Raw genomic sequence first — 27,963 nt, forward strand, 5'->3', positions numbered from 1 at the left:
TTAGCAACAGCATTTCGGGTTCTCTACGTATTAAAACACAACATCTTGCTTTTCCCATCTGAGCATTTCTAATACAAGGGAGATACCCAGTTCCTTAGCCTCTGGGCTTCTCTGTTCACTTTGTGTGTATTGTGTTACCCTATCACCTTCTGTGTACGTTATGTCATATTCCCCAGTCTGTCTGTGAGTCCATTTGTTTTGCATAACAGTTCAAACACCAGTACATTCCTGCAGGCACTGGAGTGCATAACAGTTCTGACACCAGTACTTTCCTGCAGGCACTGGTGTGCATAACAATTCCTCAAGAGCAGTGATCTCAACCCGTAGCTCGCGAGCTACCGGTAGCTCGCCATAGTATTTTCGGTAGCTCACAGAGCGCATGGGCTTGGGCAGTCACTGGCACTCCTCCTCCCTTCATTTTTAATATGGTGCCGGACATCAGTCAAACAGAGCTCGTGGACCGGCAGTGGCGGCACCTGATTGGCTGCCGGACCGCGAGTTTTAATTGGCTCACTTACCGGCACCATATTTTAAATGCCCGCCGCCGCCGGAGACTCTGTCACCGTCACCGCAGCCGCTCTCCGGACTTCACAGGAGAGGCGTGCACTGCGCTCTCCTCCCCTTCCGTCCCTCATAGAGTAGGAGCAGCACTGGCAGCAGTAGAAGAAGCCAGCAAGGGTTAGCACTGTGGGGGGGCATTTTATCTGGCACTGAGGAGGGGGGGGGGGGGGGCATTTTATCTGGCACTGCGGGGGTCATTTTATCTGGCACTGCGGGGGGAATTGTATCTGGCACTGGTGAGGGGCTTTATTTGTGTATCTGGCACTGCTGGGAGGCATTATTTGTATATCTGGCACTGCTGAGGGGCATTATATGTGCATCTGGCACTACGCGGGGGGGCATTACTTGTTAGGCCACACCCACTTTTGTGAGGCCACACCCACTTTCGCAGGAACGCACGCGCATTGGGGGGAGGGGGTAGCTCCTTCAGAGGTTTTATGTTCCAAAAGTAGCTCACACCCCAGTTAAGGTTGGAGACCACTGCTCAGGAGGATGCAACTGACATAAATACACTTTCACTTGCATGCTTCCCACTTTGGAAGGTGTTTGATAAAGTAATTTCACTTACTGAACAGCTGCTGAATAATCCACTACAGCCTGGCAGATTTTTGATATAAAGATTACTGATAATGTTATCCTGTCATCATTCTGCTCCTTTACATGTGTCTATTAATAATATGAGCTCATGTTTGTTTATGCATCAATCTTTTTTTGAAAGTCTTATATTGTTTCTGAAATGAATTCAGGGAGATGTTAAATGGCTTCAACACAAAAAGTCAAGCTTAGAGGAAATGATAGGAAAATGTGAACAATATGCAGGAAAAGTTTTATAATTACAGTCTCAAGAAAGTTGGTGTGAAATAAATTCATTGCTGATAGTGGATAACATTTGTCACGAATACTGGTCATACATTCAGAAATGTAATTGCTCAGACAAAAAAATCCAATATTGGATCGTTATCTGAATTATCATTAAGTTGGAATCTATTTATTTTATCTTTTTTTGTTTGTTTTTACTAAATGGCTATATTGCCAAATTAAAAAAAATTACAGCAAGAACAATAATATTTTAATTTACCCCAGAATGGTATAGGGTGCATACACACAGTGCGATGTAACCTTACGACTTTGACTATATAGTCTAAATCCTAAGGAAAGTTAGTGCAAATCGCACCATGTGTACACAACTTGCGATACCGATACTGTCCCATGGTGTCGGTATCACAAGAAAAGATAAACTGCATGCAAGTCAATCATTACTATATAGTGTACAATCTAGTACATAGTATAGTCAAAATTGGCACTTAGGTGGTAATTCCAAGTTGATCGCAGCAGGAATTTTGTGCAAAACCATGTGCACTGCAGGGGAGGCAGATTTAACATGTGCAGAGAGAGTTAGATTTGGGTGAGGAGTGTTCAATCTGCAATCTAATTTGCAGTGCAAAAATAAAGCAGCCAGTATTTACCCTGCACAGAAACAAAATAACCCACCCAAATCTAACTCTTTCTGCACATGTTATATCTGCCCCCCCCCCCCCTGCAGTGCACATGGTTTTGCCCAACTGCTAACAAAGTTCCTGCTGCGAGCAACTCAGAATTACCCCCTTAGTCAAAATCTCACATATTCAAAATCTCAAGCAAAGATAGTCAGTATCGGTGGTTCAGGGCTCCAGGGAGTTCAGGGGAAATCGCCAAGTCAAAATCAGAGAAAGTCAATATCACACCGTGTGCATACACCCTAATAGTGCCCATACACTTATGAGATAATCGGTGCTATCCTTCGATTTCGAGCACATCTGTGAGAGAAATTGAAGGATTGTATGCACATTTTAGTTTTAGGTACCTTGAGACACGATGCGCGAGCACGCCGCTCGAATATCGCGTCTCAAGATATTATGTGCTGCACTTAATATTTCTCACATTGCAGTGCGATCGCATGTGGTTTTAAGCCCACATGAGATATTTCGCACTGCGATGTGCGATGGGCACCCACCAGAGGCCGCTCCCACTCGGCGGTGACGTGCCCATCACGTGATTACCATGCGATCTATCACATGATCGCCTAGTAATCACTTTGGCAGTTCAGGTGAACTGCCGGTGCGATGCCCCGTGATGTCGCGTTGCGGGGCATCGAACAAGTGTATGGCCAGCATTAGACTACAGGGGGTATGCAATTAGCTCCGTTTTTTTTTCCCTGGGTGAAAAAACTGAACTGTTTTGCAATTTTTAGTGTAAATGGAGATTTGCCCTATGCAATAGCAGAACCGGATTTTCGCCTAGACGAAAAAATGTGGCGAATCCACTTTCCATCAAAAATGCGGGCCATTTTCGCAGATTTTGAGTCATTTTTCACCAATGCCTTTTCACTTAATAAAAAGGTGAAAAGGCATTGGCGAAAAATGCCTTAAAAACGGCCCTAATTGAATAGTCATGTGGGGTGAATTCATTAGCTCCGAAATGATGGGAACTATAACCCCCTTATACCGCTCTCAAGGCTCTGTAACTTCAGGCCCCAACAGTTCATGCTTTGAATATTTCTATCTGTGGGTTGGATAATCACTGACCCAGCCCAGTAGACTAGGTTTCAGGGCCGGATTAAGGCTTTTGGCATCCCAGGGTATATGCAGTTGTGGGGCCCCCCAGTAGTAAAATTACATATAAACACACCACCAAACACCCATCCTGCCAACTGTGGGATGTCACTTCACCATCCTGTGAGATACTGCTGTGTGTTGGGGCCCCGGGACAACCTCCCCTGTCGCCCTTCCCTTAATCCGGCCCTGCTAAGGTGTCTATTTATCATTGCTGATTAGTGCACAGAATAAAAGTCATAATGTTTCTTAGAATATCACAGCAATGCATAATTAAGTACCATCGTAACTCAGTGGCGTAAGTTTGTCCCAGTCGCCCGGAGGCATGATAAATGTTGGTGCCCCCATACATATACACAAACATACCATATGTAACTATCCGGCACTCAGGGTGAACAGTAGTAGCGTGCTCAGGTACCTTTCCCAATAGTAATATACATACACATACAAAGTGGACGGCACTCCAAGTCAGTCATTACAATAAAACAGACACCAGCATACCTTTATAGTACACCTACAGTGCTCCCTCACCCGCCAGCGGGTCTCGATGGAGATGCTTTGGCGCAGCGGTGTGCCGATATATCTAAAAAAAAACACACACAAACACCTCATTCACTTAAAAACACACAAACGCCTCTTTCACTTAAACACACACACGCCGCTTTCACTTAAACACACACATGCCTTTCACTTAAACACACACATGCCTTTCACTTAAAAACACACACGTCTCTCACTTACACATGGCTCTTTCACTCACACATACACACCTCCTTCACTTAAAAACACACACACACACACACACACCGCTTTCACTTGAACACACACATGCCTCTCACTTACACATGGCTCTTTCACTCACACATACACACCTCCTAGACTTAAAAACATACACACATACATACACACACACCGCTTTCACTTAAACACACACATGCCTCTCACTTACAGACACATGCCTCTCACTTACACACACACATGCCTCTCACTTACACACACACGCCTCTCACACACACATTCAGAAACTGATACCCCTCCATATATTTGTACGGTAGCGTGTACCCAGACCAGGTGTGTGCTCTGTACATAGTCCTGTAGAAATGCTCAAATGCCCCTTTAATCCTTGCCTCTCACACACATGCCTCTCACTTACACACACACACACCTCACACACACACATGCCTCACACACACATGCCTCTCACTTACACACACACACACACACACACGCGCCTCTCACACACACACACATGCCTCTTACTTGAACACACAACTTTATTTAAAAAAACACACACACACACACACACACCTCACTTAAAAACATGCACACACAAAACACAGTGCTTCCAACATTTATTAAAGCTTGAGGCAAGTGCTGCCAGTGCCTACCTTTGGCTATCATCAGCCTGAGCTTCACTCGGCTGGCTTGCTAAACTGGAAGGGCCGTGGAGGAGCTGCGCTCTGGTGCTACCCCTAGCTGCAGCCAGTGCCAGCTCTCTGTATATACAGGAGGCAGCTTCCGTGTCACTGACACAGCTCCTCCGTCTGTAAGAATCATAAAACAAAAAAAATAAGAATTTACTTACCGATAATTCTATTTCTCGTAGTCCGTAGTGGATGCTGGGGACTCCGTCAGGACCATGGGGAATAGCGGGCTCCGCAGGAGACAGGGCACATCTAAAAAAGCTTTTAGGTCACATGGTGTGTACTGGCTCCTCCCCCTATGACCCTCCTCCAAGCCTCAGTTAGGTACTGTGCCCGGACGAGCGTACACAATAAGGAAGGATCTTGAATCCTGGGTAAGACTCATACCAGCCACACCAATCACACCGTACCACTTGTGATCTGAACCCAGTTAACAGTATGATAACAAAACGAAGTAGCCTCTGAAAAGATGGCTCACAACAAGAATAACCCGATTTTTGTAACAATAACTATGTACAAGCATTGCAGACAATCCGCACTTGGGATGGGCGCCCAGCATCCACTACGGACTACGAGAAATAGAATTATCGGTAAGTAAATTCTTATTTTCTCTAACGTCCTAGTGGATGCTGGGGACTCCGTCAGGACCATGGGGATTATACCAAAGCTCCCAAACGGGCGGGAGAGTGCGGATGACTCTGCAGCACCGAATGAGAGAACTCCAGGTCCTCCTTAGCCAGAGTATCAAATTTGTAAAATTTTACAAACGTGTTCTCCCCTGACCACGTAGCTGCTCGGCAAAGTTGTAATGCCGAGACCCCTCGGGCAGCCGCCCAAGATGCGCCCACTTTCCTAGTGGAGTGGGCCTTTACAGATTTAGGCTGTGGCACGCCTGCCACAGAATGTGCAAGTTGGATTGTGCTACAGATCCAACGTGCAATCGTCTGTTTAGACGCAGGAGCACCCATCTTGTTGGGTGCATACAATATAAACAGCAAGTCAGACTTTCTGACTCCAGCCGTCCTAAAATATATATATATATATATATATATATATATATATATATATATATTTTTAGGGTCCTGACAACGTCTATTAACCTGGAGTCCTCCAAGTCCCTAGAAGCCGCAGGCACCATAATAGGTTGTTTCAGGTGAAAAACCTGACACCCCCTTAGGAAGAAAACTGGAGACGAGTCCCAGTTCTGCCCTGTCCGAATGGAAATTTAAATATGGGCTTTTGTAAGACAAAGCCGCCCATTCTGACAATCGCCTGGCCGAGGCCAGGACCAACAGCATGGTCACTGTCCATGTGAGATATTGGTCAACAGCATGTTCACTTTCCATGTGATATATTTCAAATCCACAGATTTGAGCGGTTCAAACCAATATGATTTTAAGGAATCCCAACACTATGTTGAGATCCCACGGTGCCACTAGAGGCACAAAAAGGGGTGTATATGCAATACTCCCTTGACAATCTGGACTTCAGGAACTGAAGTCAATTCTTTTCGGAAGAAATTCTACAGGGCCGAAACTTAAAACCTTAAAGAACCCCAATTTTAGGCTCAAAACACTCCTGTTTTCAGGAAGTGTAGAATTCGACCTAGTTGAATTTTCTTCGTGGGGCCTTCCTGGCCTCACCCACGCAACATATTTTCACCACATGTGGTGATGACGTTGTGCGGTCACCTCCTTCCTGGCTTTGACCAGGGTAGGTATGACCTCTTATGGAATGCCTTTTTCCTTCAGGATCCGGCATTCAACCGCCATGCCGTCAAACGCAGCCGCGGTAAGTCTTGGAATAGACATGGTACCTGCTGAAGCAAGTCCCTTCCTAGCTCCCCAGGCCCTTAGTCCTCTGTGAGCATCTCTTGAAGTTCCGGGTACCAAGTCCCTCTTGGCCAATCCGGAGTCACGAGTATAGTTCATACTCCTCTATGTCTTATAATTCTCAATACCTTGGTTATGAGAAGCAGAGGAGGGAACACATACACCGACTGTTACACCCACGGTGTTACCAGGACATCCACAGCTATCGCCTGAAGGTCTCATGACCTGGCGCAATACCTGTCCCGTTTTTTGTTCGGGCGGGACGCCATCATTTCCACCTTTGGTCTTTGCCAATGGCTCACAATCATGCGGAAAAACTTCCCTATGAAGTTCCCACTCTCCCAGGTGGAGGTCATGCCTGCTGAGGAAGTCTGCTTCCCAGTCGTCCACTCCCGGAGAGAACACTGCTGACAGTGCTATCACATGATTTTCCGCCTAGCGAAAAATCCTTGCAGTTTTTTCACTGCCCTCCAGCTTCTTGTGTCGCCCTTTCTGTTTTCGTGGGCGACTGCCGTGATGTTATCCCACTGGATCAATACCGGCTGACCTTGAAGCAGAGGTCTTGCTAAGTTTAGAGCCTTATAATTTTGCTCTTATCTCCATCTATGTGGAGAGAATTCTCCAGACTTGATCACACTTTCCTGGAAATTTTTTCCCTGTGTGACTGCTCCCCAGCCTCTCAGGCTGGCCTCCGTGGTCACCAGCATCCAATCCTGAATGCTGAATCTGTGGCCCTCTAGAAGATGAGCACTCTGTAATCACCACAGGAGAGACACCCTTGTCCTTGGATATAGGGTTATCCGCTGATGCATCTGAAGATGCGATCCGGACCATTTGTCCAGCAGATCCCACTGAAGAGTTCTTGCGTGAAATCTGCCGAATGGAATTGCTTCGTAATAAGCCACCATTTTTACCAGGACTCTTGTGCAATGATGCACTGACACTTTTCCTGGTTTTAGGAGGATCCCGATTAGCTCGGATAACTCCCTGGCTTTCTCCTCTGGGAGAAACACCTTTTTCTGGACTGTGTCCAGAATCATCCCTAGGAACAGTAGACGTGTCCTCGGAAAAGCTACGATTTTGGAATATTTAGAATCCACTCGTGCTGTCGTAGAACTATTAAAGATAGTGCTACTCCGACCTCCAACTGTTCTCTGGACCTTGCCCTTATCAGGAAAGCGTCCAAGTTTCTTTTAAGAAGAATCATCATTTCGGCCATTACCTTGGTAAAGACCCGGGGCGCCGTGGACAATCCAAACGGCAGCGTCTGAACTGATAGTGACAGTTCTGTACCACGAACCTGAAGTACCCTTGGTGAGAAGGGCAAATTTGGACATGTAGGTAAATGTCCCTGATATCCAGTGACACCATCTCGTCCCCTTCTTCCTGGTTCGCTATCACTGCTCTGAGTGACTCCATCTTGATTTGAACGCTTGTATGTAAGTGTTCAAATATTTCAGATCTCACCGAGCCGTTTGGCTTCAGTACCACAATATAGTGTGGAATAATACCCCCTCCCTTGTTGTAGGAGGGGTACTTTGATTATCACCTGCTGGGAATACAGCCTGTGAATTGTTTCCAATACTGCCTCCCTGTCGGAGGTAGACGTTGGTAAAACAGACTTCCGGAACTTGTGAGGAGGAGACGTCTCGAATTTCCAATGTACACCTGGGATATTACATGTAGGATCCAGGAGTCCCCTTGCGAGTGAGCCCACTGCGTGCTGAAACTCTTGAGATGACCCCCCTACCGCACCTGAGTCCGCTTGTACTGCCCCAGCGTCATGCTGCGGACTTGGCAGAAGCTGTGAAGGGCTTCTGTTCCTGGGAATGGGCTGCTTGCTGCAGTCTTCTTCCCGTTCCTCTACCCCTGGGCAGATATGACTGGCCTTTGCCCGCCTGCCCGTATGGGGACGAAAGGACTGAGACTGAAAAGACTGTGTCCTTTTCTGCTGAGATGTGACTCGGGGAACAAAAGGTGGATTTTTCAGCTGTTGCCATGGCCACCAGGTCCGATGGACCGCCCCTTTATACGGCAATACTTCCATGTGCCGTCTGGAATCTGCCTCACCTGACCACTGTCGTGTCTTCGTCTGGCAGATATGGACATCACATTTACTCTTGATGCCAGAATGCAAATATCCCTCTGCGCATCACGCATATATAGAAATGCATCCTTAAAATGCTCTATAGACAATAAAATCTTGTCCCTGTCAAGGGTATCAAAATTTTCAGTCAGGAAATCCGACCAAGCCCCCTCAGCGCTGCACATCCAGTCTGAGGCGATTGCTGGTCGTAGTATAACACCAGTATGTGTGTATATACTTCTTAGGCTATTTTTCAGCTTCCTATCAGCTGGCTCCTTGAGGGCGGCCGTATCTGGAGACGGTAACGCCACTTGTTTTTATAAGCGTGTGAGCGCCTTATCCACCCTAAGGTGTGTTTCCCAACTCGCCCTTACTTCTGGCGGGAAAGGGTATACCGCCCATAACTTTCTATCGGAGGAACCCCACGTATCATCACACACTTCATTTAATTTATCTGATTCAGGCAAAACTACAAGTAGTTTATTCACACCCTACAAAATACCCTTATTTGTGGTACTTGTAGTATCAGAAATATGTAACACCTCCTTCATGCCCTTAACATGTAACGTGTGGCCCTAAAGGAAAATACGTTTGTTTCTTCACCGTCGACACTGGAGTCAGTGTCCGTGAGGTAAATGGGCGTTTTTACAAGCCCCTGACGGTGTCTGAGACGCCTGGACAGGTACTAATTTGTTTGCCGGTCGTCTCATGTCGTCAACCGGCTCGCAGCGTGTTGACATGATCACGTACTTCCACAAGTAAGCCATCCATTCCGGTGTCGACTCCCTAGAGAGTGACATCACCATTACAGGCAATTTGCTCCGCCTCCTCACCAACATTTTCCTCATACATGTCGACACACACGTACCGACATACAGCACACACACAGGGAATGCTCTGATAGAGGACAGGACCCACTAGCCCTTTGGGGAGACAGAGGGAGAGTTTGCCAGCACACACCAAAATGCTATAATTATACAGGGACAACCTTTATAAAAGTGTTCCTCCCTTATAGCATTTAATATATATTTATATCGCCAAATCAGTGCCCCCCCTCTCTGTTTTAACCCTGTTTCTGTAGTGCAGTGCAGGGGAGAGCATGGGAGCCTTCCCCTCAGCCTTTCTGTGAGGGAAAATGGCGCTGTGTGCTGAGGAGAATAAGCTCCGCCCCCTTTTCGGCTGGCTTTTTCTCCCGGTTTTTAAGAACTGGCCTGGGTTAAAATACATACATATAGCCTTAATGGCTATATGTGATGTATTTATTTTGCCAATAAGGTACTTATATTGCTGCCCAGGGCGCCCCCAGCAGCGCCCTGCACCCTCCGTGACTAGGTCAGTGAGCCGTGTGACAACAATGGCGCACAGCTGCAGTGCTGTGCGCTACCTTCATGAAGACTGTGAAGTCTTCTGCCGCCTGTTTCCGGACCTCCGTTCTGCCGTCTTCTTCAGCGTCTGTAAGGGGGATCGGCGGCGCGGCTCCGGGACGAACCCCAGGCTGACCTGTGTTCCGACTCCCTCTGGAGCTCAGTGTCCAGTAGCCTAAGATCCCAATCCATCCTGCACGCAGGTGAGTTGGAGATCTCTCCCCTAAGTCCCTCGTTGCAGTGATCCTGTTGCCAGCAGGAATCACTGAATGAAACCTAAAAAAAAACTCTTCTAAACAGCTCTTTAAGAGAGCCACCTAGATTGCACCCTTCTCGGACGGGCACAAAAACCTAACTGAGGCTTGGAGGAGGGTCATAGGGGGAGGAGCCAGTACACACCATGTGACCTAAAAGCTTTTTTAGATGTGCCCTGTCTCCTGCGGAGCCCGCTATTCCCCATGGTCCTGACGGAGTCCCCAGCATCCACTAGGACGTTAGAGAAATTAGCAATGGCAGTGGCGGAACTAGAGAATGGTGGGCCCAGGTGCAACAATATGCATTGGGCCCCCCTCCCATATTATAAATAGGTGAAGCGCATCACCCAGAAAATTGAGTTTTGTCTCACAGAGAATGGTGTCACCATACAATAGTACTCTAATGTCACATTGCGCCACACAGTAGAGATCCTTATACATGGTACATCACACAGTAGAGAGGCTTATACACGTTACGTCACACAGTAGAGAGGCTTATACACGTTACGTCACACAGTAGAGAGCATTATACACGTTACGTCACACAGTAGAGAGGCTTATACACAGTACGCCACACAGTAGAGAGCATTATACACGTTACGTCACACAGTAGAGAGGCTTATACACGGTACGCCACACAGTAGAGAGCATTATACACGTTACGTCACACAGTAGAGAGGCTTATACACGGTACGTCATACAGTAGAGAGCCTTATGCAGGGCCGGTGCAAGGTTTCTCGGTACCCTAGGCAAAACTGCCCCTTCCCCCAACCTGCCTTCCAGGTGAAAGACATGCTGCTCGTCTCCCCCACCCCAGTCTGTTGCATGGCTGCTCTCTTCTCCCCATCTCCCCAGTATGTGTGGGTGCCTGCTGCTCTCACACCTCTGTTAAATGTCTGCTGTTCTATCTCCCCCACCATCTGAGTGTGCTGCTGCTCATCCCCCCCAGACTGCGTGCATGCCTGCTGCTCATCTCCGCCCCCCGCCCCCCAGACTGCTGCTCTCCCCCCTCTTTCCTTATCAAATGCAGAGAGTGCACTGTGCAGCCACCTTACCTGCAGGCTGCGATGCAGAGTTGGGACTGAGTAGTCTGGGAAAGAGTCTGGAATGAAGAGCAGCGCCACATGTCACCCCCAGCCAGGACTCCAGGAGCTGTCAAAGTTACTGCCTGTGCCGGGTGGAGGTGGAGCTGGAGGCTGCAATATGGGAGCTCGCCAGTTGCGACTGCTGTAAAATAGAAGTGCCGGGAGGATTGCGGCGACCGTGAGGTAGGACCATGCTACCTTTTTCAGGCAGCTGTAGCCGGTCGCCCCCTCAGGATCTGGTGCCCCTAGGCGGCTGCCTAAAGCTGCCTAGTGGAAGCTCCGGCCCTGGCCTTATACATGTTACGTCACACAGTAGAGATCCTTATACACGTTACGTCACATTGTAGAGAGGCTTATACACGTTACGTCACACAGTAGAGAGGCTTATACACGTTACGTGACACAGTAGAGAGCATTATACACGTTACGCCAGTGTCTACCTGATGTGCACACCAAGATTAACTAAGAGGAATGTGAGCTAGATAGAAACAGATGTAGCCAGCCTCATTTTTGCCGTGATGCGTTGGTATGGGCGTACGCATTGCGACAAGCTTCAATGAACGCTGTGCTGCGCTAAGTCACAGCCGACGTTCTCTCTATAGTGCACGCACATTTCATAGACATGGGAACACTAGTCGTGAGTGTGGCTACATCTGTAGATATGGATATACAGATTACTCTATATACACACATAGTAAACACACACGCACGGCAAAATACATATACACACACACATCCATAGCAAAAACGTACAAACACACACACACACACTACTAAACACACATAGCAAAACACATATATACCATACCCTCCAACTGTACCTTTTTAATAGGTACAGTACCTTTTTTTCATGGTCTGTACCGATTTTTGGCTCTCCAAACTTCCATTGAAAGTATAGGAAAAGGGTTGGTTCTATATCGGAGTGGGAGAAGGGACCTTCTGACGTACCTAGGGGAGGAGACCCGTCACCAGGGGGAGGAGCTGCGGCCGAACAAGGTACCCGAAAAGTACCCTCGCGGGCTCGCTTCGCTCGCCACGCTTCGGGCACGGTGGCTCGCTTCGCTCGCCACCTAATTACTAAATGTAATAGTTGGTGGTGTGGATACTAGACCAACTGTACCGCTGGCGTAGCTCCTCCCCGTTGTGTCGTGGCTCCTCCCCCTGACGGAAAAGGTCCCTTAGGCCACTTGGATCTAGCCTCTACCATAGGAAAAGGGGCATGGCCACGCCCCCTTTACCCGCGACCACGCCCCTTTTTCGGATTTGTACCGATTTTTCAGTGTAAAATGTTGGAGGGTATGATATACATACACAAACACACACCCATAGCAAAAAAATACAGTATATATACACCAATAGCAAAATACATACACACCCCCATAGCAAAACCACACACATACATCCCTAGCAAAACACATACACCCATAGCAAAACACACACACAGCTAAATACACACAGCCAGCATTTGCATGTGTGTACAACATACTTTGCACCTCCTGGCTCCTGTAAGGCTCCTCACTGCAGCTGAGCCGATGTCTCCCAGTCCTCACTCTCCACACACATTGCTGCCGTGACTGTCCCTCCTCCCTCCCCCTTCTCCCAGCATGCAGCGGTGGCAGAGACCAGGATTCTGGAGGAAGATGCAGCCGAGATGAAGGGTGATGAGCTCACCCTTCTCACTTGCTGGCGCTGTACGCTCACGTCCGGCGGCTTCCTCCTGTGCAGCGCAGCGGCGGCAGCGTGTAATGAGTCAGTGTGACTCATTACACTGCTCCGGCTGTGGGCCCCTTCTTAGCGCTGAGCCTCGGTGCATTGCGCCGCTTGCACAGGCGCAAGTTCCGCCGCTGAGCAGCGGCGATCAGGCAGCGGGAGACAGTGGAGGAGATGTGCCCCCTGCAGGTCAGGAGCCCGGCGGCAGCCGACTCCACTGCCTCCCACAGTTCCGCCCCTGTCGTAACTTGCAATTTAATATGCACAGCCTCAGCAACATCCTTCCTCCACATCGAGGACAATTTTTCTTTTGCTGGAGGCCAAATGCTGCAGCAAAAGGGAGAAGTAAGTATATAGTCCCTTGTTTCCCTTATGCATATTGCACGGCTAATGTCAGTGAATATGCATACTAATGTAACCCGGCACTGATATCTCCAGTGACCTGCCATGCATGCCAAATCTAGTGAGATCGATCATTTCACCGCTGGGTGAAATGAAAGTCCCCTGCCCCCTCGTCGTCGTCCCCTCGCTCAACACACATTGCGCTGAGTGCTGAGCGGGGGGAGAGCTGTGTGCTGAGCGGTCTGTGATAGATCACTCAGCACACATCTCCCCCGTGTGTACGGGGCTTAAGCCTTGAAAAGTGATAAAGTGGAGAGTGTTAAACTACCAACCAACCAGTTCCTGTTATTTTACAAACACAGCCTGTAACATGACAGGAGCTGATACCTTATCTCCCTCCACTTTATCTCTCCCCAAGGCTTATGCTAGCCATACATCAGACCAACTTTCCTCCAACTCTCCAAACCTCCAACCGTCCAACTTTTCTAGCCAACTAAAACAGTGCTCCACACATCTAACCAAATTTTCATCAGACCAGCAGACCAGCCAACTTCTCTCCAACTTGTGATGTCACAGAAGTAGGCGGACAGTGCCTGCCTACTTCTGCATGTTTACCTGATGTAGGGGATGACGGGGAGAGTCATTGAGTGACAGGGAGAGGGTGACAGGAGAGAGAAGGTAATGGAGAGATAGTGACGCTGGGGAAAGGTAGAGGGTGAGGCACTGGGTGACGGAGGGAGTGGGAGATGGATAGGCACAGGATGACAATGTGAGTCAGTGGGTGATAGTGAGAGGCAGCAGGTGATGCTAGGGAATGGGTGACGGTGACACAGGGAATAGAGGGTGAGGCATCAGGTGACAGGGAGAGATAGTGGTAGACGGAGAGGCAGAGGATGATGGAAATAGGCAGGTGTGACGGGGAGATAGTGGGTGACTGGGTAGTGGCATATGACAGCTATGGCAGTTTGGGAACGGGGGCGATCAGTGTGGTAGCTATCTCCCAGCATCCACCGACCACTGCAGCCCTGCACACAGCATTGTGCTGGGCTGGGGAAACAAGTTGCTGTGCTGCCACTGAGAGGCAAGGGGGAAGGGAGGGTTATTAGTACCCACTTCTACACCTTCTGTCAGTGCCCCTGCTTCCTTTCTGCCCGATTGCTCTGTGCCTTCCTCTCTCTGTCCACCATCCTTTGTGACTCCTCTCGGCTTCCTACATCCCCTGACCAGGTGACACTACTGCCTACACCCCCAGCCCCCCTCTACGCAGGTGACACAGCTGGTTATTATCTCAAAATCGGTCAGCAGGATCCCACCCATATGACCTTGTCGCCAACGTCCTTCTTTTGGGATCACTCATGTCTCCACTGGCTGCGTCACCACTGGCAGCAGCAACTACCGGAGCCCTGACTGACCTGCGGCTGTGTACGGAGAGGGCCAAGGCGACGTCCGGAAGGGGGTGTGGGGGGTCTATCAGCGGGGGGAGTTGTGGACCCCGACATCACTTACTTAAAACTGTGCTGATTCAGAGGTCATGGCTTCCTGCAGAGCCCCGCCAGGTTCTAGTACCCGCTAGCTACTGCCGAAGCGCACCTCTGACAGGGGCCATATGTATATAAAAAAAATCTGGATTGACAGGCAGCCCCAAATGTGCGTCTGCCAGAAATGCTTTGCTTCAGCTGGTCCCTGTCAGTGGGCCCCATGGGAGCCACCGGGCACTAGGCACCCGCTTTGGATGCGTAGTGGTAAATCCGCCACTGTCAATTACTCCAGCAGACCTGTCCCTATTACTCCAGCAGACCTGTAAGGTGGCACGCATCATGCCCCTATTCTCCCACTGGGGTATGGCCACGCTAGGGAGCGCTACATGAAGGGGCACACGCTAGCTCGGTTTGGAGTCACAGTGCATCAGGTAAACCTACCTGTCCCTGCATCCCACTGGGGCCAAAGCAATTTCCAGGGTCCCGGGCTCTGAGCAATCAGCGGGTCCTTTTATCTATTACCTATCAGGAGTTGGTGAGATGGCAGCTGGACCTTGTCGCTGGAGTGGGATGGCAGAGGCTGGACCCGGACTGTGCCGAGTACCTGCTGCCAATGACAGAGTACCCACTGCTAGTGCTGATGATGATCAGGTGGAGGTAGAAGTTGATATGGGGGAGGGGGGGGGGGGTTGCCGTGTATTCGTTGGGGGTAGAATGCAGGAGGGGGACACAAAAGACCGCTTTTGGGGTTGGTTATGGGGGGGAGGGGCTAGGGGTGCCGGGTGATTGCAGTGCCCGCTCACTGCAAGGTGCTGCTGTGGCTGGATGATAACGTGCTGGAGATCAACTTCAGCTGGGGGTCCCTGTGTCACAGGGGCAGCAGTGAAGTACTGCCGCCGCTGCCCCTGAACCTCTTTCCACCTCCCGCGCCTCTGCCGCCGCTGCCAGTGTGACGGGGAAGGCGCACTGTGCAGGGTATGATATAGTAGCTTCCTCCCGGCTCCTGACCTACATCGCTGACAGGGGTCCCGATGTCACAGAGGCAGCCAGGCAGAAGTCAAGTACTTCCACCGCTGCACCTGGTTTTCCTCCCGCTACAATGTCGAGTGGGGGATATAGTAGCTTCCTCCCAGCTCCTGACCTACATCGCTGACAGGGGTCCCAGTGTGATAATTGCAGCCGGACAGCAGTCAAGTACTGCTGCTGCCGGTACCTGGTTCTCCGCCAGCCGTTGCCGCAGCCACAGGGATTACAGGGGCAGCTGCGGCAGCAGTGATGGACTGTCGCAGCTGCCCTGAACGTCCTTCAGGGTCCCGCTCCTCTGCCACCGTTTCCGGGGATCCAGGGTGAGCCGGCAGTGATGGTGACAGAAGTAGGCGGACACTGCTGGCCAGTGTCCGCCTACTTATCGTTTAGTTGGGGAGAATGTTCCCCCTACACCTGAACGATTAGTTGGGAAAAACAAACAGGTTTGATTTTCCCAACTAGTTGGACCGACCGTTTTTGGCCGTTTTATAGCGTGTGGGAGCAAACGGCTGATAATCGTTTGCTCCCACACACTGCCAGATTATGTTTCCAACCAGCCAAAAAGTTGGCTGGTTGGAAACAAATCGTTCTAGTGTATGGCTAGCATTAGTACATCTGCTCTTGGGCAATGATGATCTTTGCTTTTTGTCACTTGATAAATTGTACATTCAGCTATCCCCATAGAGACTTAAGGAGACAGCAGCAATCACCTGTAACTATTTTAATATCCAGTAGATGAAATCTCTGATTTCTCCAACATTTACCTTTTCTTAAATAGCACATACTGTAGTGGTAAAAAAGCCTTTTTCCAGATAAAAGTACAAATGTGCAATGCTGAATATATTTCTTATTCTTACCAGGAGCTGACTTCAATTTAATGATTGTCTACCTAATGCAGTTGACCTTTATAATGTCTATCAGGAACAAGGTCAGGTAAACTAAAAGGCAGGTATAAAGAAAGCTAAAACAGACTGGGATTCAGCAAAAAAACAAAAAGGCAGGAACAGAGGCAGGATGCTTTCAGAAACTGGCAGAAAATCAACCAGCAACCTCAGCAGGGCAGGTAACCTCTGACTAGCAGAAACTAGAACCGTAGGAAGGCTAAGCCTTCCATACCTTTTTTTTTACCAGGACCATGAGCCAATCCCCTCCTGCCCAAAGAGGCAGGCCCCCTAGAGATAAATCATAGAGCAGCTAAACAGCTGCACGACTACACAGAGCAGGCAGGACCAGGATACCCCACAGCAAGTATAATGCGGCACTGTGTTCGCCTAGTAACAGCTGAGTACCAACCAGCACCGAGAGCAGAAGAGATGTCTCCTAACCAGTGTAGAACTGACCCACAGGGGTACAGGGGAAAACCCCGGTGGGCCCCACTGCCTGGGGGCCCCAACTCCTTCTCTAGGCATCAGGTTCCAAATTGTGCAGTTAAATTATACAAATGTTACCTTATAGTACACAGGACTATGGTGTATTCACTACAGTACATTGCTGTTATTCATCTGGTACATTATCATGCATGCACTAGCAGTATTTACTATATATACTTATCAAGGTGCCCAGACCATGCGCTCTCTAATGTTTAGCCAACCTCTGTGGCTCTGTGCTCCTAACACCTGGTCCATGTTCTAGCCAGTATTGAAGATATAACCAGTGAATTCATTACATTACACTTATTCTAAAATGTACACTTAAATCTTTTCCAATTAGATATACTTAGGGACTTAGGGGGTCATTCCGAGTTGTTCGCTCGCTAGCAGTTTTTAGCAGCCGTGCACTGGGAGTGTATTTTAGCTTAGCAGAAGTGCGAACGAAAGGATCGCAGAGCGGCGGCAAAAAAATGTTGTGCAGTTTTAGAGTAGCTCAATACCTACTCAGCGCTTGCGATGACTTCAGACAGTTTAGTTCCTGTTTTGACGTCACAAACACGCCCTGCGTTCGCCCAGCCACGCCTGCGGTTTTCCTGGCACACCTGCGTTTTTTCGTACACTCTCTGAAAACCGTCAGTTGACACCCAGAAACGGCCACTTCATGTCAATCACTCTGTGGTCAGCAATGCGACTGAAAAGCTTCACTAGACCCCGTGTGAAACTACATCGTTCATGGTAATAGTACTTCGCACGTGCACATTGCGCCGCATGCGCAGAAGTGCCATTTTTTTTTTTGCCTCATCGCTGCACAGCGAACGAATGCAGCTAGCGATCAACTCGGAATGACCACCTTAGGGCCTAATTCAGATCTGATCGCAGCAGCAAATTTGTTACCTAATGGACAAAACCATGTGGTGGGGCAGATATAACGTGCAGAGAGAGTTAGATTTAGGTGGGTTATTTTGTTTCTGTGCAGGTTAAATACTGGCTGCTTTATTTTTACACTGCAATTTAGATTTCAGTTTGAACACACCACACCCAAATCTAACTCTATCTGCAAATGTTATATCTGCCCCCCCCCCCCCCCCCCTGCTGCAGTGCACATGGTTTTGCCCATTAGCTAACAAATTTGCTGCTGCGATCAGATCTGAATTAGACCCCTATTCAGTAAGGACTGCAGATTACCAAACAATCGCGAATGAGCGATATTCTGCAATCTGCACATGCAATGCAGGCGCACAGAGCATGTGCAAATCTTCATAGTGCAATCACATCCCCGAAGGATGTGATCTTGCTGTGATTGACAGCGGCCACCGTCGGGGAGGGGGGGGGGGGTGCCGACGCGCATTGTGGGGGCATGGTCCGGACAACGGAGGCGCATCCGGACTGTTTTCAGGGTGGCTGCGTGACATCACACGTAGGCACTCTGAGGAAAAAGATGGCGGCTGTGTGGCTGCATACTGCATATATTAGGAGGATAGTGGGCGGATTTCAGCCTTCTGTTACTATATTAACAATTCTGTATGGTACATTTTCCCCTCTAAAAAATGTATGTGTATTAATGTACAACTGGCATCATAAATATTGTATGCTTTTCATATAGTAGTTTACCAAAGCTATGACCTCTGTATCAGCTGCTGTCAGGCTACAGTACATTTTTACACAATGTAAATAGTATATAAGCTTATCTATAATAAAATCACAGCGATATTGGTGGTGGTAAGGGGTCTGCTTTATTTTGCAACATAGTAGGGACAGGTATTGTGGTAAAGAAAGAATGGCGCAACATGCTGTTTCATCACCTGTTAAAAAAAAAAGGTTTAAATGGGGGATAACTGCAATCCCATAACCTAATTTTTTGAAGGACCTAGCCGAAGGATAACTGCAATCCCATAACATATAATTTATGAAGGATTTAGATGAAGGGTAACTGCCATCGCACAAACACTTACAAAAGGTATCCAAACTCAACTCCCAATAACACACAAAAGGTCCACACGGTGGGGTACAATCAGCCTAAACCTATGTATTGATGTGGAGAGACCCTCAAGACCTAGGGAGCAATTGTTACCGTTCTATCTGGCAACAATACAGCTGATAACAAATATAGGGTCCAGGAGGAAGAGTGGAAACAGCTGAAGAAGCAAGGGACCATCCAGTCCAAGGAACAGTAATACAGTATAAAACACAAACCACACCCATAATCCCTACCCCTACTTCTTGATAGGCCACATCATGCCTCACAGATGTAACCCCTGTTACAAAATGTATACTGACTCTTTGCTAGAGGTTTAGAATCCACTAAGCATACAAACTGCCTTCTGTCTCCTTTTTGCTTAGAGCAGTGATTTCCAAACTTTTTTGAATCACGGCGCCCTAGAATATCAGAATTTTTTTCACGGCACCCCTAGGCCAAAAATTTCTTACTGAGAAATTTAGAAAAATATTACATTAAGTAGATCGAGTTTATATGTCATCCTTAGGGTCAGTTATGTGGTGAGGGACAAGATTTGCTTCTGTTTGGCCACATATTTTATGACTGGCAGCCACCAGCACAGGTTTTGCCTATTATGTTGACCATGAATAATTAGAATTGGTCCTGGACCACCAACCCAGGGCACCCCTGCAAGTGTCTCGAGGCACCCCAGGGAGCCACGGCACACAGTTTGGGAACATCCTGCTTAGAGTGATTTGAGTATCTTGCTTTGGGTATTATTATTTTTTTTTAAAGATTACCTTAGTTCAGTCAAATCTATATGACTTATTAATAAATGTATTGTTATTTCTCTACCTAAGGGGGTCATTCCGAGTTGTTCGCTCGGTAAAAATCTTCGCATCGCAGCGATTTTCCGCTTAATGCGCATGCGCAATGTCCGCACTGCGACTGCGCCAAGTAAATTTGCTATGCACTTAGGAATTTTACTCACGGCATTTTCATCGTTCTGGCGATCGTAATGTGATTGACAGGAAATGGGTGTTACTGGGCGGAAACAGGCCGTTTTATGGGCGTGTGGGAAAAAACGCTACCGTTTCCGGAAAAAACGCAGGAGTGGCCGGAGAAACGGGGGAGTGTCTGGGCGAACGCTGGGTGTGTTTGTGACGTCAAACCAGGAACGACAAGCACTGAACTGATCGCAGAAGCCGAGTAAGTCTGGAGCTACTCAGAAACTGCTACGAGGTGTGTAATCGCAATATTGCGAATACATTGTTCGCAATTTTAAGATGCTAAGATTCACTCCCAGTAGGCGGCGGCTTAGCATGAGCAAATCTGCTAAAATCCGCTTGCGAGCGAACAACTCGGAATGACCCCCTAAGTACTGTATTCAATACATTATAGCAAAAAGAGGTGGGAGGGTTGGACAGAGCCATATTAAGATGGAGATAGTAATAACAGGTACAACAGAACTATATGTACTACTGCTTCCCTTTTTTAGATAGGCTTCCCAATACTTGCATGTGTAATCAAGGAATCCCCAGTTTACCTGGTAATAGCCTTCTCAACAAAGGAGTTAGGGTTATAGGTGAATTACCTCACTGTGATTTTTCACCACCTAAAGATACTGATGCTTCTTCTCTGCTTCATGCAACAATCCTCTATAATAGGAGGCAAGCTCAGGCACAATGTGGAATCTCCTATTGCTGACCCTCCTCCTCACATTCATATGCAATCACCAACTGGGACCTTGACTAGGACCAATCACTGCTGTAAGCCTTATAAGGGAAGTGACATGAATACAGGGAAACCTTGGAGGAAGAACAGGATGGGAAGATTCTGTATTTTTCCAGAATAAAATTAGTGTAAGTTGTGGTAGGTATTGTTTGAGATCATATTCCAATCTTACTTGTTAGCAGCTGGGTGATTACATTTTGCATACCTCCCAACTTTCCTATGGTCTAAGGAGGGACACACGCGCGGCGACGCCGTGCGCGCTCCCGAAAAAGGAGGGCTGTGAAAGGGGGCGTGGCTTCGCGGAGGACCCCACGATCGCTAGCCACGCCCCCATTTTCATCACTGAGGGGGGCATGCCCAGCGCTCTGTGAGCTGCTGGCATGCCCCCTCTCCTCCTGTCTCCCCTGAATAGACGCTGTGCGCATGCGCACAGCGTCTATTCACCGCTGCTCTGCTAAGCAGGGCAGCGAGAGACAGAGACTCCCAACTGCCCCCCCCCCCACCGCGGGACACTGTGGCCCGCGGGTGGGACAGCGGGACAGTCCCCAAAAAACGGGACTGTCCCGCGAAAATCGGGACAGTTTGGAGGTATGCATTTTGTATGTTCTGTATACTGTATATATTTTATATTTACAGTCATTTGCTTATAGGATTGCTTGATTATGACCATGCCTATTTTAGTTATATTTGATCGTGCATCAGAAAAACATAAGGTTATTATTATTATTATTATTATTATTATTATTATTATTTTAGCTAAAATAAGGTTCATAGATACATGAACTATAGTAAATTAGATTTTTATAGTAGTAACATTTTATCCAGAGGTGTACACGCAAACAATGACTGTACTATTTCAGTGCATAGAAATGTATGATTATTGGTGCATAATAAAATACCCTTTTCCCTGTTAACATTCAGTTGTTAATCAATTTAGAAGCTCAGTAGCAATGCCACACAGGACCATGCAATAAAACATCATCTAAACATTCAAAGCATGTATATACAATTTGACGTACTTGCCAATAAAATTTTACCAAGTCGCAAAATAAGAGGAAGATGTCCCTTTTTGTTAATCAATCTTCTAAGAATGAAATACATTGTACAATGAAATATTAATTAATGAATTAATGAACTATAAAGTGCAAACATCTTGCTAATTAGATTCCAGCACTCAAAGTTGTATCAAAAGAATAATAAATATGAAAGCAAACTTTTGAATGTCAAAAAGCTTTGATAAATGTCATTGTGACACGATGAGCTTATTCTTCCACCCTGTCCTGCTTTTATGTGTTGTTTTATTGTGTTGGTGTTCTTCTACCATCAGTAACCTGCCATTACTGACCATTCCTACTGTTGTTACTCAATCACCAGACACTCACCAAGTGCGAGTGCCAGCTGCACACTAGTTGTAGGAGAGTAGTTGCTGCCACTACCACCAGGCTCTCTCACTGACACTTGGAACTGATAACTACTACACTTATTGTTGACTGTGGCTGGTTCCTTCATAATGTTTATATTAGATCAGAAAATAAGAGGGGCCCACCTTACCTGTCAAAGTCAGTGTTGCAGAGAGGGAGGACAGGGAGCAGCTACAGATTACTTGGGCCCAGGCATGCCATGGGGGCCCAGGCCAGAGCACGCCAGCACCCATTGGGTGTTTTTTTGTATCATTTTGCAGCCTGCCCCAGACATCCTCTTTAGCATCAGGCTCCAGCTGGGGGTGGAGACTAGGAGGAGCAGAACATTCATGCAGCTGTCTAGAGATAGAACTCTGTGTCTTGTGGCTAGATCTAGCTATCGATGTAAAGCTATATATATATATATATATATATATATATATATATATATATATATATATACACATATACACATATATACACACACACACACTCTCCATGGCAGCCGGCACTCCTCTACAAATAGCACATATTTTTTACACTTATAACACTGCTCAGATAAACCTCACATTCTAGCACTCTAACACTTTACTGCTGTCCTCTTCTTTTACATTCAGCAGCCTCTTCAATTTGCTTAACACTGATCTTTCACTCCTATCCTATTTCTGTGTGATGCCCTGGGGTGGTTTGGCTGGGGTGGTCTGGGGGTGCTCTGCGTCCCGGAGGTGAACCCCTATAGTGTTAGGGACATGTCCGATGAGGTCACCGTGAAGCAGGTGGGCAGGCTCATATACTGGCCAATTTATGCCAAGAACCTCAAATATTATATTATGGTTATAATAATTTTAATGGTGTATGGTGCACCTGCACCCTTTGTTTATATATAAATATAAACTCCAAACAGAGTGGGAGCACTCACACCGCACTCAAAGCAAATAAATATGTACAGGAGTCAAACCTGATCTCAACGTTTCCATTTCATTGGTGAACTTGATGAAAATGTGGGTGCTTCTCATGTGCTATACACACCCACAAAGAGGTGTGACCACACTCCTAGCATACTGTGGTCACACACCCTCCGGGGGAGGGGGCAGGTAGTTGTACCGGGGCCCAGGATTTCTCTTGGCAGCCCTGGTCAAAGTTACATGTGTTATATACATTATTCAGGATTGGGTGGTCATTAGAGGACTCCAAAATATCTAGTTATGCCTCTGGACCTGCTTGATGTAATGTGGTATAAAATGAACTGAAGGCCATAATAATGTTACACAATATGAACTGGGCCACTGTAATGTGGCACAATGGGGGTAATTCCGATCTGACCGCTGCTGTGGTTTTCGCACAGCGCGCAATCAGATCCGAACTGTTCATGCGACTGAGCCACAAAAAGCCTGAGCATTGCACAACAGCAACAGGCATTGGCACCTAGCGATGGGATGGAGTGAAAAATCCGAATGCACGGGCGATCGCAAGGTGATTGATAGGAAGTGGCTGTTTGTGGGTGTCAATTGACCACTTTCCAGGAGTGTCCGGAAAAATGCAGGCAGGCTCAGGTGTTTTCAGGGAGGGTGTCTGACGTCAGCTCCGGCCTCGATCAGCAGCGGCTGAGTAAGTTATGGGCTGCGCAGAGACTACACAAACTGATTTTTGTGCAGCTCTGCTACAGAAGCGAACGCACACTTGTACAGCGCTTTTCCCCACCCCCTGAAGGCAGCGACTATCTGATCGCAGGGCAGCAAAAACACAGCCCAGCGATTAGGCCCTATATTAGGTGGAGGTACTATAGTGCGGCATAATATGAATCGTAGGTACTATAATGTGGCATATTATCAACTGGGGGCACTGTATGTCAAATGTGAATTGCGGGTACTGTGTTGCATAATGTGTACTGGCAGACCTACAGTGTGACATTATGTGAACTAGGGCACTACTATGCTTCATAAAATAAACTAGGACACTACTATGGGGCATACAATTAACTAAGGCATTACTACTGTATGGTTCATAAAATAAACTAGGATACTACTATGGGACATAACATTAACTATGGCACTACTACTATAGTACAGAAAATAAAATATGACACTATTATGGAGCATAAAATTAACAACTGCTCTCAAGGGGTGTCTCTCTAGAAGCATTGGGACAGGGGCCACTTCAAAATGTTGCTATGGGGCAAATAAAGTTCTGGCTACACCCCTGGCTCTACCACAAGTATTTAGTGAAATGAAATGAAAACTGGGATGCAAGAGAAGTATGGCCACATGGTATCAACAAAAAGACCTATGTGGGCAGAAGTACTAAGCCTTGTAGAGTGGTCAATTGGAAAGAGAGAGTACCAACCAATCAGCTACTAACTGTCATTTTTCAAACACAGCATGTAACATGGCAGTTATGATCTGATTGGTTGGTACTTTATCTCTCTACTTTACCACTCTCCAAGGTTAAGTACATCTAGCCCTTAGGTTCATCAGCATTCACTAGACATTATTAACCACTTGCCTGGCATGGGCTACGACCACACCAGGCTGGGCTTCCCCTGATATGGTTGCATCTGATACGACCAGTCAAAAATGCCCACTCAGGGGGACCTGCCAGCCCTCCTCCACTCACCACTTCTCTGCCCTCGGTGTATCCCAATCACTGCTGGCTCCAGTGATTGAGCAGCCTAGGAACACCCCACCCAGAGGCTGAAATCCTCCCTCTTCCCACTGTGTGCAGTAATCAGGCATCAGTGATACTAAGCAGCATAGCTCTGCCCTTCCTCCTGCCTCCTCCCTCTGTCCCGATCACTGCAGCCAGCATTGATCTGGCAGGCAGGCCAGCATCACCCCCTCCTGCAGCTCTGCACTCCTCTTGTCCCGGTCACTGTGGCCAGCAGTGATCGGGCAGCCCAGCATCACGCCCCCCTCTTACCCCTCATCCCCCCCCCCTTTACTGGCATTAGTCGCGATGGTCACGATGTTAATAATCTGTTGTTCTGATGTTTGAAAAACAATTATTTTGTAAACTTGAAAAAAAAAATTTTTTTGCTAATAAAATCATTGTGGATAAGTTTGAATACATGTTCTTCAGCAACATTTTCAGAATGGTTCTCGGAAGAAAAAAATCCCAGTATAGTGGCTAACCCTCCGACAGGCGCACCTCTGGGACTCCCGGGTTAAGGCGCAGTGCACCTGACAGGCGCCTGTTAGAAAATCGTCATTAGCACCTAATTAACGCAATTCTAACGCTCTTAAAGTGATCAGTGACTTAATTAGGATGTACAGTGAGAGAAATCGTAGGTTTTACGGGCCATTTCACCAGAAAATCTGAAGCAAAAAAGAGAAAACACAAACGTGAGTATAAGTTTGGATGCAGTGTGCCTGAGTGGCCACCCTGGACAAACCTACATATTTACACAAAATATCCACAACCTTTGTAATTTTCATTCATAAAATGAGCAAAATAAACAATTAATAGATGAAAATAAAAGGAGAAACGAACTTTCAAAAGTCGGAGGAGTTTGGGCGCAGTGTGCCTGAGAGGCCAAGAGGGTCACTACTGCACTCCACACAGATGGCTGGAAAACTGACTAGGGGGGTTTCGAACAGCACCTAGAGATAGGAAAAGGTCCCTGCGCCCCCTTGTGGCGGAGAGGGGAGCGAGAACAGCTTTGCGGTGCCTGTCAGGCCAGCTGCGCCTGACTGAGGGTTAATGCTATTATAGCTACTGAAAGATGTACTCTGTATTAAACACAGGTAATGTTACATCCACATATTACAATACATGGAAAGAGAGAGATCGATGTATAACACACAAGCTGCTTATAGGCAGCCAATTAAAACCCAATTAACATTAACTCATTTGAACCACCTGGCTTCTACATCTAATCTACATCTACATTAGAGTCTTGCTGGCAATCTGTAAGAATGTCTTGTTGGACTATGACAGTTTGACAGAAATAACAAGAGTTTATTGTGGTCGTAGATTTAAAAATTCCAAATGATTGTGTGTTTTATTTCCCTACTAGATTTAATATGTTATCATAAAATAAGTATTTCTGTAGGTTTTAAAAATACAGTGGTCATCCATCCATATTGGTATCAATTAAACTTCTGTCATTTGCTCATTACAGTATGAAAGCCACATTATTGCCTGTGAACCGTAAACTATTCTGTAGAATGTAATATAGTTTAGATTTTCATTTAGAGGTCATAAAACTGTTCACTAAAGTTATGTTGGAGGAAAAAAAGATCGAAAGTGCTAAACCAACCTGCAGAATATAAAATCCTTTCATATAATTTTTATGTCAAGAAACATGAGTCCTAAAGGTTTAATGTTACCTTGGTTTTATAGAAGGGTTTTTAATTCCTTATTCCAGTTATGGTTTAGCAAATGAACTGTGACATTAAAAAGCTTCGGGAACTGCAGACTAAGGAAGCTTTACAGCATACTATTGCATTCCCTTATATCATCTACACAAGACCTAGACCAGTCCCTTGCATGAGGCGGAGGCAGCCACTTTGTGGGATGAAAAACTATTCAGCCTATTAATTCAATAGGAACGTGTGACTTCACAGAGGTAGGAGATAAAAAGTGCCTCATGTTTGCAAATTATTGGCTGCAATATCTATAGTCACCCCTTCGCCCCCCAGCTTGAAGGATACAGGATATTTGACATGATCTCTATAGACATTTGAAAATCTCCTTATAGTCTTATACAGTATGCTGCAACTCAGTGACATGTAGGAAAGACGTTTCTGGTTCCATTTGTCGGAGGATCAAATTCCAAATGTATAATAGCATAAGCACATCACAGTCAGCTGAGGTAAAGACAGAATATATGATAATAACTTGTTTATTATTTCTGAACAAATAGAATCATTCTATGTTCTTTAACGGTGTAAGAAAAATGACTTCTAAAGACCCCAGAATCCATATATTATGCTTTAGGTAGGTCTGTAATGAAAATGCCATAATGTGTATGGACATCTGCACATACAGTATACTCATTTTCTGAAATTGGGGTAAACCTGCTGCACATTCAATTTAATAGCTGGATAAGTATATTACATATGTTAGGTCAATTTTATCTCTGACAGCCAAATTACACAATAACATACAAGCACTTCATAAGGTTTTGTCTCCATGGGAGCTAGAACACAGGTTATTAAAGCGCCATAAAGCTGTTCTTCATTTGTAACATGAAAAATTTAGGTATTGAAAATACTACTGTATATTTATCTATATTATACTTTGTGTTATTGTAGTGTTTAATGAGCTTGCTTTATAGTCTTTCTAGTTAGTTCTTTTTATTTTATCTCAAAACTCTTTAAATAAATATATATCTATATATAACTCTCTCTCTCTCTCTCTCTCTCTCTCTCTCTTTCTCTCTCTCTTTATTATATATATATATATATATATATACATATATATATATATATATACACTGCTCAAAAAAATAAAGGGAACACTAAAATAACACATCCTAGATCTGAATGAATGAAATATTCTTATTAAATACTTTGTTCTTTACATAGTTGAATGTGCTGACAACAAAATCACACAAAAATTATCAATGGAAATCAAATTTATTAACCCATGGAGGTCTGGATTTGGAGTAACACTCAAAATTAAAGTGGAAAAACACACTACAGGCTGATCCAACTTTGATGTAATGTCCTTAAAACAAGTCAAAATGAGGCTCAGTAGTGTGTGTGGCCTCCACGTGCCTGTATGACCTCCCTACAACGCCTGGGCATGCTCCTGATGAGGTGGCGGATGG

At 46.5% G+C, this 27,963-nt stretch overlaps 1 long non-coding RNA gene across 1 annotated transcript; it reads left to right on the forward strand.

Moving 5' to 3' along the window:
* Positions 1–16,618: 16,618 nt before the first annotated feature.
* Positions 16,619–20,931, forward strand: LOC135050759 (uncharacterized). The gene is made up of 2 exons (XR_010241791.1): positions 16,619–16,816; positions 20,727–20,931. It is a non-coding gene; the product is annotated as an uncharacterized LOC135050759 (long non-coding RNA).
* Positions 20,932–27,963: the final 7,032 nt, after the last annotated feature.

This window comes from Pseudophryne corroboree, chromosome 2 (assembly GCF_028390025.1).
Source record: "Pseudophryne corroboree isolate aPseCor3 chromosome 2, aPseCor3.hap2, whole genome shotgun sequence".
In the NCBI taxonomy this organism is placed as follows: domain Eukaryota; kingdom Metazoa; phylum Chordata; class Amphibia; order Anura; family Myobatrachidae; genus Pseudophryne; species Pseudophryne corroboree.